This window comes from Cryptomeria japonica, chromosome 3 (assembly GCF_030272615.1).
Source record: "Cryptomeria japonica chromosome 3, Sugi_1.0, whole genome shotgun sequence".
Lineage (NCBI taxonomy): Eukaryota > Viridiplantae > Streptophyta > Pinopsida > Cupressales > Cupressaceae > Cryptomeria > Cryptomeria japonica.
Window position 1 is genome coordinate 272,286,240 of NC_081407.1, and position 11,722 is coordinate 272,297,961.

Below are 11,722 nucleotides of genomic sequence, written 5' to 3' on the forward strand. Positions count from 1 at the left end.
AATGGTGGAATTTCTCCTACAACCATGTTCCCTAGATGCACAATTTCTTAAGTGTCTCATATGAAAACTACAATAAATGCATTATCCTAAGTCAACTTAAGTAAAGTGTAATTATGAGACATAATTTACACCAACATAACTCAAAATAATTTTTGCTTTAGATCCTCAAGCTAAAAATTCCAAAACCCATAGATTTGGATGGGCTCAAGTGGTTCAAGCATTAATGCTCTTGCAAGGAAGACCTGGTTAGAAATTGGAAGGAGAAATGATAAAGTGTTAGAATTAACAAAATAATGTTGCATCCAACTTCATGAATATTGTATATGATAGATTTATGAGTAGGGATAACCCTTGAATCCATTAGGTAAGATACCCTTGGTCATGATGACTTTGACAAAAGAAATGCTTCTCAATTGAGATGAATACAAGGAAAGAGATTCCTTTACCCCTAGAATGTGCTAGCTCTCAGTTGTGGTGTTTGATTGAATGATTGTTCATGGTGAATTTGATGAAAAGAGGAAGTTACGAACAAGTAGGAAGTTACCAAATCAAAATAAGGTTTTAATTTTTTTTTCCCTAAGGATTGAGAAGTGTCCAAAATGGATGGTGTTCTTGACATGCAATTCATTTCTTTAGTGGTATTTATTACATGGTTTAGTTGCAACACATGTTTGGATAATATTTCTCATGTGATGGAATTAGTGGGTGACAAAGAGGGTTGTGATGAAGAGTATTAGGTTGCACATGAACCATTTTCTTTGCATCAACTCAATAATAGTTGTAGACACCTAAAATTGTCCAGTCTAATTAAATAAATATTTTATTTATTTAATTATTTGAACCTAATTCTTCTATTAATTAAATAAATCCTTATTTATTTAATTAATTCATTTATCCTCTTCTAGCCTTATTTCTCATTTAAATAAATACATTTATTTATTTAAATTATCATTTTCCTAAATTAAATAAATATCTTATTTATTTAATTGATCCCACTTCTTCTATTAATTAAATAAATCTTTATTTATTTAATTAATTCATTAGCCTTTTCTACCTATGACACATGTCATTCATCTCTTAATTCATACACTACCTACCCCTTTCATTATTTTATTATTTCTTTTACTTACCCTCTAATCATAGCCGACCTCCTTTTACACCTCTCAATCTTATCCCTCCATTTCATATAGTGTCTTCTATATAAGGAGATGATTCCTTCATTATCAAACCCTAATGAGCTAATGACCTGATGAGCTAACTACTTGATCAATTGACTACACCACGATCCTACTTGCAACCACATTCCGTTCTTTGTTGAGCTCTTGTGCACATAAAATCTGAGAGCAAATATATCAAGCAAGATCAATGGAGATAGGAAGAATGGAGATCAAAACCCTATTGGACATGTGATGGTATAATCTTTGTGATTTCATGTGATTTGCATTGTCTTAGGTAATCTTCATATGTTATGGTGGATCTTTGTTGATTGTTAGGCTAGGGTTTTGTGGTTGAATTCATTTAGCTTTTCAATATTGTTATTATTGTTATCCATTTTCGCCATATACATTTTGGCACGCCCGGTGGGACTCTTGTCCCTTTTGCATTTAACCTTTGGTTGCAGATTTTGTGTTTGAAGTTGCAGATTTGGCATTTCCGACAACATTTTCGACATTTTCGCGTCTGCATACTTTCGGATCGCGTTTTTGATTTTCTGGCGCGTCTACGACATCTTGAAGTGCGTCCGTGTTTTCGACAAAATTTTATTTTGTAGGTTTCCGAAAGGCGCGTCTGTGTTACAGAAACGCGTCTGTGTCATTTTTAACTGCGTCTGTGTCTGTGAAGTGCGCCTGTGGTTTTTATTCACGTCTGTGTCTCACAAAACTGCGTTTGTGTGGTAGCGTCACGTCTGTGTCGAGGGTAATCGCGTCTGTGTATCACCTGTTTCAAAATTTTGAAGTTTTATTGATTCAGTTTTCGGATTTTGCATTTAGGGTTTCAGATCTGGTTTATTTTTGGACTAACATTTTCAGATCTAGCTAACAAAATTGGTGCAGCTTGTCTTGGAAGAAAAATCGTTTGGTTGAAGGCCCCTATTTTCACAAAGTCTTTTGGGTTTTAAAATTTACCTAACTTGTGTGCTTGCAGGAAGGGGTGATCATTTGAAACAACCCAAACTACTAACAAATCTTTGGTGCAGGTCCTTGGCAAGGGTTTTTGGATTTTTATTGTGTGCCTTGTTTTCATAGACTAGCAAACACTTCCATTGGTGCACTAAAATTGAATCATTGTCTTTTGTGTCTTGAGCAATAGGCTCTTTTTGTTTAATCTTTAGAGGGCCTGTCTTCCCGTGTGGTCATTAGGACTACTAGTGAGAAGAGGACGACCCAAGTGGTAGCGAGGAAAACCCACCTCATCCGAACCACTATAATCAAATGTATTCATGGTGAAAACTATGAATAACGTGTGCTGATTAGTTCATACTGACACTATGTCTCCCTATAAACCCGTTTGATCAAATTTATTTGATTAGTTGTAGGGCGTAACCCCTACCGGCTGGGAGCCTTCTGTATTTACAGAGCTGAAAGTGCCACATGTATGACCACATGAGCGGATGCCCTTACTAGCACCATTTTGTTTTAGAGGCCCAAATCCTTCTAGTTGTTGGGGCAGGAGGTCGGACCTCTGGTAGTGGCCCACACACATACGGTTCTTAGTAGAGATACAAAGTTCGCCATGGGGAGTTTTCATGGGGACTGATGCTTGGCTAACCCGAGAAGTGAGTGCCAAGGGTGGAGCCAGTGAGGTCAAGCATCTAAGTATCCTCTCTGAATAGCGTAGCCTCGGGGGTAAAACCCCATGTGGGATCAACAACTATTGTCTTGGCCAGCCATAAGAATTGTGCTTGACTTATGTTAAACATTCAAAACATTCAAGACCAAACAACAAAACATTGTGTCTTTTGTGTCTTCAAGTGTATGCAAAACATTTTTACATCAAACAACACACTTTTCTTGGAGTCATTTTGAGTCTAAACACTTGCAAACATTGGGTCTTCATCAACAATGTGTCCTCTTGTCACGAAAAATAGTCAAGCAGTCAGATTGGGTCACAATAAAACAACTTCACAGATTGGAAAAATTGCACAAAATTTGCAGAAACGCGTCTGTGTCGGGCATAATAGCGTCTGTGTTGTATAGCCGCGTCTGTGAAGGACAAAATCGCGTCTCTATTTCAACAGTCAACATTGTATTTGGCAAACAAAAAAATCTCAGAAGCGCGTTTGTGTTAAACAGAGCAGCGCCTGTGTCGGGAAACCGCGTCTGTGAAGTATACAGGCACATCTGTGTCTAGAATTGAAAAACTGTTATAGTCCAGCAAACATAAACAAAAGAATCTCAGAAGCACGTCTGTGTTAAACAGAGCAGCGCCTGTGTCGGGAAACCGCGTATGTGAAGAATACAGGCACGTCTGTGTCCAGAATTGAAAAACTGTTACAGTCTGGCAAACAAACACAGTCAGTTTCGGAATTCTTGAGCTTCCTAGGTCATTTCTCCAGGGTTTCATTTAGCATTCAACCTATCTTTGGGTCTCACAAAGTCCATCATTGCTTTACACCTTACATTACATTCACAATTGTCTAAACTTGAGTCAAAAGGTCACTTGCTTGTCCTCATCATACTTTGTCAACACACTACATACAACAACACTTTGCTAAGTGGTCCCTCATCAAGGTTTCTTACCTTTGGGTCTCATTTGGTCTTACTTAGAGTCAAGGTCAACTTACCTCATCAAGAGAAACTATCCTCTCTTTGGAAGTCACACCTACTCTACTACATACATACTTGGTCTTACACTTTGGACATTGCAAGTACACTTCAGATTCATTTACATTCCATCCAACTCTTGGTCTTCCATACTCTTTCCATTTTTCATCTAGTCTCACACATCTTGGTCAATACCTAGTTCATGGTTGAAACCCGTCTTCAAAAATCTAGGAGAGAAACTAAAGAGGCTCAAGAGTCCGCAAACATGAGTTCTTATGAGTATGACAATGATATCTTTTTCAATTCTGATCATACTACATTACCTGACATGGATGTCTATAGAAACATTCCAAATGTTGAGAACATGGACACTATAAACAACAATGCTACACACAATGACAATGTGGACAACTTTTTAGTACATTCAGCAGATGTGGAAGAATCCATCATGAATCCCCATTTCAATCGATTAGTTGAGGAAATAATGAGGAGGGATAGACAATACTTCTTACAAATGATGGCACAAAGTGGAGCCAAGATACCTCATGATTTTGACATGTCTCAAATAATGGAACATAGACCTTTGCAACAACCTCACTCCAATATGGATCAAAGGAGACCTAATAGTGGAGGAAATAGAGGACCACACATGGTACCTGAATCACCATCAGCTTTGCTTCAAAAACCAGAGATCCCACATACACATGGTCAAACATATGATACTCACCTTCGCAGACCATTATGGAAGTCTTATGGAGAAAAATATGCTCAATCACATATCAATGCTAAGGATCAACCACCAAAACAATTGGATGTTCAAAGGCATGCTCAAAATTTGGACACAAGGAAACCTCATGTCAAATTTGGGGGCAACACAATGGAACATGACATGCCTGTAGAATATGGTATACATGCACAAAATAGATATGGTGTTCCTCAACATGAATCTATACCAAGTGGTCCATATACGCAGCATCATTATAGACCTCCTCCATATGAACATGTGTATGATCAATATCATCCATACATGCAACATGCACCTCCTCCAATGGGTACCTCAAACATAGGATATGGTCCAAGAAGTCGATCTCCACCTAAGAGCAATTTGGAGCAACAAATCAGGGACTTACAAAAGAAAATGGAGGACATAAATACACCGAAGCCAACATACACAATGAGAGACATATGTCCTTATCCATTTGACAAGAGCATTCCAATGCCTCCTTTTCCTACACACTTTGTGACGCTTAAATTTGATAAGTATAGAGGAAAAGGGGATCCTAAGGCACACATAAGACAATTTTTCACAGCTTGCATTGAGGTAGCAGCAGAAGAGACATATTTGATGAGATTATTCCCACAAAGCTTAGGTGATCAAGCTATGGAATGGTTCTCCCAACTTCCACCTGGAATTAAGTCATGGGGTGACTTAGCAGAGGCATTTATTCAACATTTCTCCTACAATATAGAGACAGACATATCAGTCACTACTTTGTGCAACACCAAGCAAAAAGAGGGAGAATCTTTTGCATCATTTTTACAAAGATGGAGAAATCTAGCCAGCAGATGCTCTTGTGAAATTCCACAAAAACAAATGGTAGAAATGTTCACCCAAAATGTTAACAAAGAGATTGGTTATGACTTAAGGAAAGCTTGTTTGTCCACCTTCAAGGACGTCATTGAAAAAGGCTTAGCGACAGAAAAGGTCCTAATTGAACAAGGAGTCATTAAAATATTCAAGGAAAACAAAGATGACTTTAAAGGAAAAGACAAGCCAAGATTTTGGAATAAAAACAAGAACACAGTCAATGATGGTGTTGTCGATGCCAACACAGTGCGACCCAAAGTCATCTTTTCAGGATCAAGTTCTACAAACAATCAAGTGAATACTCAAACAACTTCCAGGTCATGAAGGAAGTACACTCCTTTGGGAGAACCACTTGAGTCAGTTTTCAAGAAGTTAGTGGCAAACAAGGTGATCACAATTCCAGATTTCCCGCCATATGAACCAAAGGTCAAACCAAATTGGTGGAATGATGATGAGTATTGTGAATTTCATAAGAGCAAGGGTCATAAGACAGGAAATTGTCATAGACTGAAGAACATCATACAGGATCTCATTGATAGAGGTGATATTGAGATTGAGGGACATTCATCTAATCAAGAACATGAGATGTTTAAGGAACCATTCCCAAAACATGACAAAGGAAAAGCTAAAGCCACAGATGACCAAACCAACTATACCAGAGCATCTTACAATTATGATTCAACTATTAATCACATTTCAATGGACAATTATGTCTCTACCATTATCATTAAGGACAAAGCATCCGAGAATTCTACTCAGAGACCCAGGATTGTCCTAAAAGGTGTTGGATCTTCTTCCGAACCTACCTCTGAATGTCATGTTACAACTCGTCGAGGCAAAATCACTTTGCAAGGTGCTCCAACCAAAAACACAGCCTCCTCATCAACCAAACCTGAGTATGACCTTGTAGAACAGTTAGGGAAGACACCCGCGCTCATTTCAATCCTTGAACTATTACGCATATCTCCCGCACATAAAGCCATTCTTGACAAAATCTTGAGAGATACTGCTGTTCCTACTAATCTAAACGTGGACCAGTTTCAAGCCATGGTGGGATACCTTTCCATTACAGTTTCACTTACTTTCACGGAAGCTGATGACGCCTCTGTAAGTCAGCCGCATAATGCACCCTTACACATTGAAGCCTTCATACACAAACATCGAATAAAACGAGACCTGATAGATGGAGGAGGAGGTCTAAACATTTGCACATTAAGCACTATCACACAATTGGGATATTCTGATAAAGCTGTGAATTCTACAAACAAGATCACCATTAAGGCATATGATGATGAAGAGCGTTCATCCAAGGGTACAGTCATCTTACCTCTCAGAGTTGGACTAGTTACAAAGGATGTGGTCTGTCAAGTCTTGGATTTAAATCTCACTTATAACATATTGTTAGGACGTCCTTGGATCCATGAAATGAGGGCAGTTCCATCCACATATCACCAATGCATTAAGTTTCCTCATAATGGAGTGGAGGTAACAGTTAACGTTGATCCTAATCCATTCATATATTGCAATAACCTAAAATCAAAGACTGAGACCATCATTGCTAGTAATCGGGAGGCTGTTCCTTCGTCGGCATACATTGATCCTGAGTCATTAAAACCTTCGACATTCAAACAAGGTGAGCTTAGAGGCAAGTTTCAGGACAAAGGCATGGGGGAATATACTTTCAATCAGACCATGTACTTAAGACAAGTCATGAGTTCCCCAAAAGAATATGGAAGACCACATCCTAACAAGCAAATCTCCATCATGACGCTCAAATGGGACCCTACTATCTTTCAAAGATGGGGTGAACTAGAAGAGGAAGGTTTATACCAAATGCTTTTTAGAGATAATGAAGAGGAAACACAAGATCACGTCAATCTACCATGTGAGAAATATGGCAAAGGCTTCAAAATTCTACAAAAATTCGGGTATGATGGAAAAAGCCCTCTGGGGTTACGAAAGGAAGGCATCATTGAACCTTTACAACCTGAATTGACTTTCAAGAAGGAACGCTCGAAAGGACTTGGTTTCTTAACTTCCAAGGTCCACACCCAAAGGACAGAAGAAGCCTTACAAATCAAAGCTGCCAAAATTCAACAAGAGAATTGCTATTCCACAGATTCCAACGAATGGGAATGGGGTTCCGACAAGTCTTCCAGTGACTACGAGCTCATCGAGACATTCAGAGAGCTAGGTGAACCCACAAAAGAGGAGGAGTTTTATAACAAATTCAGAGTTGGTCAAGAAACAACCCATGAGGAGTCTACACAGTCCTTGTCTCAAGGTTCTAGGTTGAAATCACATAGGATGAGAACACCTGTCCTAGAATGCGCTACTAGTGATGATAATTGGGATTCGCTTGTGATCAAGACTGATGAGGAGAGTGCCATCGATGACCTCGATAATTACCTTGACATACTCGAATATAACCACATCTTCACTCTTAGCCCCGCTAACTTTGAAGACATTAACAACCTTCCCCTTGTTCACCACCAACTCATTGACTGGGATCATGAAGGACCTGCACAGTTGGATACATTTCAAAATGATGAAGCTTTTATTGACTATCTAGGCATACGAGACGATCTTGCCCCTGGAGACCATAAAGCAGGATACACTATAGAACTCAATAGCGTGGCATATTTTGGTGAGGGTGTCGGACCTTCCAGTCGCAAAAATGTGAAAATAAGAACAAATCAAGGGTCTTATGGCGAAAACCACACTGTGGCGCTATCTGACCCCAAAAAAGTAAAAAGAAAGGACGTATCTGAGGGTGAAAACCTCTCTGAGGCGCCCGAAGATGGAAGGCTCGACATTCTCCTAGCATCATATGAGGAAAAATCATCCATGTTGGTAGAGGAGACTATCAAAACAAACATCGGTACAGAAGAGGTTCCACACAACATATTCCTAGCTCAATCACTGACAGAGTCTGAAAGGTCAAAATTCATAAGTTTCTTCAAAGAGCGACAAATCAACTTCGCCTAGTCATACGCTGATATGCCTGGATTGGATCCGGATTTGGTAATGCATCATCTGACAGTCAAACCGGGGGCAAAACCAGTAAAACAGAAATTAAGAAAAATGCATCCACAAGTGGCATTACTAGTCAAAGCAAAACTTGAGAAATTACTCGATGTCGAATTCATACGCCCAATTGATTATCCTGAATGGATCTCTAACTTGGTACCTGTCAGTAAACTAGACCGCAGCATCAGAATTTGCACAGATTTCAGAGACATTAACAAAGCTTGTCCAAAGGATGACTTCCCATTACCAAACATTGACTTGATTGTTGATCTCACAGCAGGTCATGAAATGCTATCATTAATGGATGGATTCTCTGGTTATAATCAAATAAAGATCGCACCCGAGGATCAACATAAAACAACATTTACTTGTCCGTGGGGAACTTTCTGCTGGAATGTCATGCCTTTCGGGCTAAAGAATGCAGGTGCTACATATCAAAGAGCCATGACTACTATCTTTCATGATCTCATGCATGTAACTGTGGAAGATTATGTTGACGATCTCTTGGTCAAATCAATAGACATAAATACACATTTGGACATACTTTCAGTTACCTTTGATCGGTTGGAAAAATACAAAGTAAGATTAAACCCTAAGAAATGTGTCTTTGGAGTAACCTCCGGGAAGCTCCTAGGATTCATTATATCCAAAAGAGGAATTGAAGCGGATCCAGCAAAAGTCAAAGCTATCTTGGAAATGCAACCACCAAGAAATATCAGTCAACTTCGATCCTTACAAGGTAGACTCCAGTCCATCCGAAGATTCATAGCACAACTGGCAGATAAGTGTAATCCTTTTCAGCACCTGCTACATAAAAACATCAAATTCAAATGGGATGACAACTGTCAACAGGCTTTCCAGACGCTCAAAGATTATCTTCTAAATCCGCCAGTTCTGATGCCACCAGTTCCAGGTCAACCACTGTTACTATACATATCAGCTACTCCAACAGCACTGGGGGCACTCTTAGCGCAACAAATCGCTGAAGGCAAGGAAAAAGCAGTATACTATATCAGTCGCACATTGGTGGGATACGAGCTAAACTACACACCAATTGAGCGCGCATGTCTTGCTGTGGTCTTTGCTTCACAAAAATTATGACATTACATGCTTACTCATAAGACAAAGTTAGTTGCAAGGATAGATCCGTTGAAATACCTTCTCAATAAGGCAACACTTACTGGGCGACTGGCCAAATGGGTAATGATACTGAGTGAATTCGACATCGAGTATGTGGACAGAAAAGCAATAAAAGGACAAGCCATCGCAGATCAATTAGCAGATGCTCCCATGATAGATGATGTTCCTCTAAGTTCAGAATTTCCAGATGAATCCATTTTGACAATGTCACATGCAAAGTCATGGCAACTATACTTTGACGGCTCATATACACAGCATGGGGCAGGAGCTGGCATCCTCTTTATAATTCCTCAAGGGGATTCTATACCAAAATCATACCGCTTATCATTTCCTTGCACTAACAATATAGCGGAATATGAGGCATTAACAACAGGATTACGAATTGCAGTTCAATGGAAGATCCAGGAACTTCGTGTTTTTGGGGACTCCCAACTTGTTATCCATCAAGCAACTGGTGATTATCAAACAAAAGATGAAAAGTTAATGCCTTATAAACAAATGGTGGATGGTCTGAAACAACATTTCACAAAGATAGACTTTGAGCAGATACCAAGAGAGCAAAATCGAGCCGCAGATGCCATGGCTACAATTGCTTCATTGATCGATTTACCTCCAAACAAGACCCGCTATGAGTTCTTGGTGGATAACCTTTTGGTCCCTTCATATGAGATAATGCCGACTGAGATGATATGCGTTGTCGATCCCGAATCCCAGTTATATGGTTCCATTTTCACATACCTACATGACAATACTTTACCTCCTGATCTATCAAATAACCAACGTCGCACTTTCATTTGCCAATCCTCTCGATATGTCATTTTAGCTAATATCCTATACCAGCGAGGTCTAGATGGCACTCTTCTTAGATGTTTAGAAAGCGACGAAGCTCAGATTGCGTTACGGGAAGTGCATGAAGGGATATGTGGTCCACATGCTAATGGTCCTACCTTGGCCAAGAAACTCATCAGGACTGGATATTACTGGCCCAATATGGAGAAAGACTCATATCAGTTTGTCAAGAAATGTAAGCAATGTCAAATTCATGGAGACCTCATACATGCGCCAGCACAAGAACTTCAACCACTTGCGTCTCCTTGGCCCTTTTGTCAATGGGGACTCGATCTCATAGGCAAGATTCACCCTCCTTCTTCCAATGGTCATAAATTCATTATCACTGCCACAGAGTATTTTACAAAATGGATTGAAGCCGTGCCTCTCACACAAGTTACTGGAAAACAGATTGCTACATTCATCCTTAACTATATCATTTGCCGATACGGTATTCCTGTTTCCATTATCACTGATAACGGGCGTCCCTTCAAAAATCAGGATGTTTGTGAACTCTGTGACCGCTTCCATATCTCTCATCGTTTCTCCACACCATATTACCCCCAAGGTAATGGCCAAGCTGAGGCATCTAACAAAACAATCCTTAAAATCCTAAAGAAGACAGTCGACGATGCTGGTCGTAATTGGCATATTCAACTTAATCCTGCACTTTGGGCCTACCGCACAAGCGTCCGTACACCTACAGGAGCTACACCCTATTCACTAGTCTATGGTTCTGAAGCCATCTTTCCTATCGAGGTCGAGTTACCCTCTTTACGGGTCTCTTTGCAAAACATCATCAGTGATGAAGACTACAGGGTCTCTCGCTTACAAGAGCTGGAACTATTGGATGAACGAAGACAAACTGCTTATAGTCATCTCAAGGCTTACCAACAACGAATGAGTCACAGCTACAATCACAAGGTCAAGCCTCGCACATTTGAGGTAGGTGACTTAGTCCTCAGAGAAAATCCTAAAAATCAACAAGACAGAGAGAAGAAGGGCAAGTTCGAACCAAACTGGCTTGGTCCCTACATTATTACAACAACATATGGATCTGGTGCATATTAGCTCTCAACTACAGAAGGTGAACCTTTGGAGGATCCTATCAACAGCATGCACCTTCGTAGGTTCTACACATAGCTCTTCAGAGTATCTTAATTCAAAAATACAAAAAAAAATCAAAAAATTTCAAAAATACAAATTTTTTTTTTATAAAACAAAAAAATCGTTACTTGCTGAAAACCTGGCAAACAGGCGCCTTGTGACACAAAAAACATTGAAAAATCGAAAAAAGTAAAGAGAAATAATTTCGTCCAACGGTGAAAACCACTTCGGTGGCGCCCTGGGCAAGTACCATGGTGAAAACTGG